The sequence below is a fragment of the Arachis hypogaea genome, chromosome 13 (genome assembly GCF_003086295.3).
Source record: "Arachis hypogaea cultivar Tifrunner chromosome 13, arahy.Tifrunner.gnm2.J5K5, whole genome shotgun sequence".
In the NCBI taxonomy this organism is placed as follows: domain Eukaryota; kingdom Viridiplantae; phylum Streptophyta; class Magnoliopsida; order Fabales; family Fabaceae; genus Arachis; species Arachis hypogaea.
In genome coordinates, this window is record NC_092048.1 from 89,591,910 (window position 1) to 89,597,134 (window position 5,225).

Consider the following 5,225-nt stretch of genomic DNA (forward strand, 5'->3'; position numbering starts at 1 on the left):
CCTTATTTTTGTTTTCACATTAATTTTCGAAAAAAAAAATTAAAAGAAAATACAAAAAAATTAGAAAATCATAAAAATCAAAAATATTTTTGTGTTTCTTGTTTGAGTCTTGAGTCATGTTATAAGTTTGGTGTCAATTGCATACTCATCTTGCATTTTTTCGAAAACTCTCATGCATTCATAGTGTTCTTCATGATCTTCAAGTTGTTCTTGGTAAGTCTCCTTGTTTGATCTTTGCATTTGCATGTTTTGTGTCTTTTCTTGTTTTTCATATGCATTTTTGAATTCTTAGTGTCTAAGCATTAAAGAATTCTAAGTTTGGTGTCTTGCATGTTTTCCTTGCATTAAAAATTTTTCAAAAATATGTTCTTGGTGTTCATCTTGACATTCAAAGTGTTCTTGGTGTTCATCTTGACATTCATAGCATTCTTGCATGCATCACATGTTTTGATCCATAACTTTCATGCATTGCATCATTTTTCTTGTTTTTCTCTCTCATCATAAAAATTCAAAAATAAAAAAAAAATCTTTCCTTTTTTTTTTTCTCTTAAAATTTTGAAAATTAGATTTGACTTTTTCAAAAATTTTTAAAATCTAGTTGTTTTTATGAGTCAAATCAAATTTTCAATTTAAAAATCTTATCTTTTTCAAAATCTTTTTCAAAAATAAAATCTTTTTCATTTTTTAGTTATTTTCGAAAATTATAAAAATCTTTTTCAAAAATCTTTTTCTTAATTTTACATCAAATTTTTGAAAATAACAATAACAATTAATGTTTTGATTCAAAAAATTTCAAGTTTGTTACTTGCTTGTTAAGAAAGATTCAAACTTTAAGTTCTAGAATCATATCTTATAATTTCTTGTGAATCAAGTCATTAATTGAGATTTTAAAAAATCAAATCTTTTTCAAAAACTAATCTCTATCATATCTTTTCAAAAATATCTTCTTATCTTAACTTTTTCAAAAATTTGATTTCAAAATATCTTTTCTAACTTCCTAACTTCTTATCTTTTCAAAATTTGTTTCAACTAACTAACTAACTTTTTTGTTTGTTTCTTATCTTTTTCAAAACCACCTAACTAACTCTCTCTCTCTCTCTAATTTTCAAAAATATCTTCCCTCTTTTTCAAAATTTCTTATTAAACTAATTATTTTATTTTTTATTTGAATTTTCGAAAAACTACTAACCTTTTTCAAAAACTATTTTCAAAAATCACTAACTCTTTTTCAAAAACTATTTTCGAAATTTTCCCTCTCTCATCTTATTCTATTTATTTATTCATCTACTAACATCTCTCCCTCATCCACCAAAAATCCGAACCCTCTCTCTCTCTCTTTCTGAGTTCAGATTTTTCTCTTCTTCTTTTCTTCTACTAACAATAAGGAACCTCTTTAATGTGACATAGAGGATTCCTCTTCTTTTCTTGTTCTCTTCTCTTTCTTATGAGCAGGAATAAAGAAAAAGGCATTCTTGTTGAAGCTGATCCAGAACCTGAAAGGACTCTGAAGAGGAAACTAAGAGAAGCTAAATTACAATAAACCAGAGACAACCTTATTGAAAATTTTGAAGTAGTAAAGGAGATGGCAGCCGAACCCAACAACAATAATGCAAGGAGAATGCTTGGTGACTTTACTGCACCTAATTCCAATTTACATGGAAGGAGCATCTCCATCCCTACCATTGGAGTAAACAACTTTGAGCTGAAACCTCAGCTAGTTTCTCTGATGCAGCAGAACTGCAAGTTTCATGGACTTCCATCTGAAGATCCCTTTCAGTTCTTAACTGAATTCTTGCAGATCTGTGATACTGTTAAGACTAATGGAGTAGATCCTGAAGTCTATAGGCTCATGCTTTTCCCTTTTGCTGTAAGAGACAGAGCTAGAGTGTGGTTGGACTCTCAACCCAAAGACAGCCTGAACTCTTGGGATAAGCTGGTCACGGCTTTCTTAGCCAAGTTCTTTCCTCCTCAAAAGCTGAGCAAGCTTAGAGTGGATGTTCAGACCTTCAGACAGAAGGAAGGTGAATCCCTCTATGAAGCTTGGGAAAGATACAAGCAGCTGACCAAAAAGTGTCCTTCTGACATGCTTTCAGAATGGACCATCCTGGATATATTCTATGATGGTTTATCTGAGCTATCAAAGATGTCATTGGATACTTCTGCAGGTGGATCCATTCACCTATAGAAAACGCCTGCAGAAGCTTAAGAACTCATTGACATGGTTGCTAATAACCAGTTCATGTACACTTCTGAGAGGAATCCTGTGAATAATGGGACGCCTATGAAGAAGGGAGTTCTTGAAATTGATACTCTGAATGCCATATTGGCTCAGAATAAAATATTGACTCAGAAAGTCAATATGATTTCTCAGAGTCTGAATGGAATGCAAGCTGCATCCAACAGTACTCAAGAGGCATCTTCTGAAGAAGAAGCTTATGATCCTGAGAACCCTGCAATAGCAGAGGTGAATTACTTAGGAGAACCTTATGGAAACACCTATAATCCATCATGGAGAAATCATCCAAATCTCTCATGGAAGGATCAAAGGCCTCAACAAGGCTTTAATAATGGTGGAAGAAACAGGTTTAGCAATAGCAAGCCTTTTCCATCATCCACTCAGCAACAGACAGAGAATTCTGAGCAGAATCCATCTAGCTTAGCAAACTTAGTCTCTGATCTATCCAAGGCCACTGTAAGTTTCATGAATGAAACAAGGTCTTCCATCAGAAATTTGGAAGCACAAGTGGGCCAGCTGAGTAAAAGAATCACTGAAAACCATGCTAGTACTCTCCCAAGCAATACAGAAGAGAATCCAAAAGGAGAGTGCAAGGCCATTGACATAACCAAAATGGCCGAACCCAAAGAAGGAGAGGAGGACGTGAATCCCAAGGAGGGAGACCTCCTGGGACATCCAGTGATCAATAAGGAGCTTCCCTCTGAGGAACCAAAGGAATCTGAGGCTCAACTAGAGACCATAGAGATCCCATTAAACCTCCTTATGCCCTTCATGAGCTCTAATGAGTATTCCTCTTTTGAAGAGAATGAAGATGTTACTGAAGAGCAAACTGCCAAGTTTCTTGGTGCAATCATGAAGCTGAATGCCAAATTATTTGGTATTGAAACTTGGGAAGATGAACGTCCCTTGTTCACTAATGAACTAAGTGATCTGGATTAATTGACATTGCCTCAAAAGAGACAGGATCCTGGAAAGTTCATAATACCTTGTACCATAAGCACCATGATCTTTAAGGCTCTGTGTGACCTTGGTTCAGGAATAAACTTCATGCCCCTCTCTGTAATAGAGAAACTGGGAATCTATGGGGTGCAAGCTGCTAGAATCTCATTAGAGATGGCAGATAATTCAAGAAAACAGGCTTATGGACAAGTAGAGGACGTGTTAGTAAAGGTTGAAGGCCTTTACATCCCTGCTGATTTCATAGTCCTAGATACTGGAAAGGAAGAGGATGAATCCATCATCCTAGGAAGACCTTTCTTAGCCACAGCAAGAGTTGTGATTGATGTGGACAGAGGAGAATTGATCCTTCAATTAAATAAGGACAACCTTGTGTTTACAACTCAAGGATCTCTCTCTGCATCCATGGAGAGGAAGCAGAAAAAGCTTCTCTCAAAGCAGAGTCAACCAAAGCCCCCACAGTCAGACTCTAAGTTTGGTGTTGGGAGGCCACAACCAAACTCTAAGTTTGGTGTTGAACTCCCATATCCAAACTCTAAGTTTGGTGTTGGGGGAGTCTCAACAATGCTCTGAACATCTGTGAGGCTCCATGAGAGCCCACTGTCAAGCTATTGACATTAAAGAAGCGCTTGTTGGGAGGCAACCCAATTTCTATTTATCTAACTATATTTTTCTTAGTTATATGTCTTTATAGGTTCATGATCATGAGGAGTCACAAAATAAATATAAAAATTGAAAACGGAATCAAAAACAGCAGAAGAAAACTCACACCCTGGAGGAAGCATCTGCTTGGCGTTCAACGCCAGAACAGAGCATGGTTCTGGCGCTGAACGCCCAAAATGGGCAGTATCTGGGCACTGAACGCCCAAAATGGGCATCATCTGGGCGCTGAACGCCAGAATTGCACCCTGGAGAGGAGCTGGCGCTGAACGCCCAGAACAAGCATGGTTCTGGCGTTCAACGCCAGAAAGGGGCAACAAATGGGCGTTGAACGCCCAAAATGGGCACCAACCTGGCGCTGAACGCCCAAAGTTATGTGCAAGGGCATTTTACATGCCTAATTTGGTGCAAGGTTGTAAATCCTTGAACACCTCAGGATCTGTGGACCCCACAGGATCATCTCAGGATCTGTGGACCCACAGGATCACCTCAGGATCTGTAGACCCCACAGAATCCCCACCTACCTCCACTCACTTCTTCTCACCCCTCACCACTCTCTTTCACAAAATCCCATAAACACTCTTCCCCAAAACCTTTCACCAATCACCTCAATCTCTCTTCCCCATCACCTCCTCACCACTCACATCCATCCACTCATCCCCATAAACCTACCTCATAAACTCCAACTACCTTCAAAATTCAAAATCAATTTCCCACCCAAACCCACCCTAAATGGCCGAACCTTCACCCCCCTCCAATCCCTATATATAACCCTCCATTCTTCCTCATTTTCACACAACACAACCCTCTCTTCTCTTCTTGGCCGAAACACAACCCCTTCTCCCTCTCCTCAATTTCTTCTTCTTCTTCATCTGTTCTTTCTTCTCTTACTCGAGGGCGAGCAAAATTCTAAGTTTGGTGTGGTAAAAGCATAAGCTTTTTGTTTTTCCATTACCATTGATGGCACCTAAGACCGGAGAATCCTCTAGAAAAGGAAAAGGGAAGACAAAAGCTTCCACCTCCGAGTCATGGGAGATGGAAAGGTTCATCTCCAAGGCCCATCAAGACCACTTCTATGATCTTGTGGCCAAGAAGAAGGTGATCCCCGAGGTCCCTTTCAAACTCAAAAGAAATGAGTATCCGGAGATCTGACATGAAATTCAAAGAAGAGGTTGGGAAGTTCTAACAAATCCCATCCAACAAGTCGGCATCCTAATGGTTCAAGAGTTCTATGCCAATGCATGGATCACTAAGAACCATGATCAAAGTAAGAACCCGAACCCAAAGAATTATCTCACCATGGTTCGGGGGAAATACTTAGATTTTAGTCCGGAAAATGTGAGGTTGGCGTTCAACTTGCCAAACATGGAAG

General features: G+C 38.4%; 1 non-coding gene across 1 annotated transcript; it reads right to left on the bottom strand.

The window, feature by feature from the left end:
• Positions 1 to 1,981: 1,981 nt before the first annotated feature.
• LOC112739548 (small nucleolar RNA R71) lies at positions 1,982 to 2,089 on the bottom strand. The gene has a single exon (XR_003170481.1). It is a non-coding gene; the product is annotated as a small nucleolar RNA R71 (small nucleolar RNA).
• Positions 2,090 to 5,225: the final 3,136 nt, after the last annotated feature.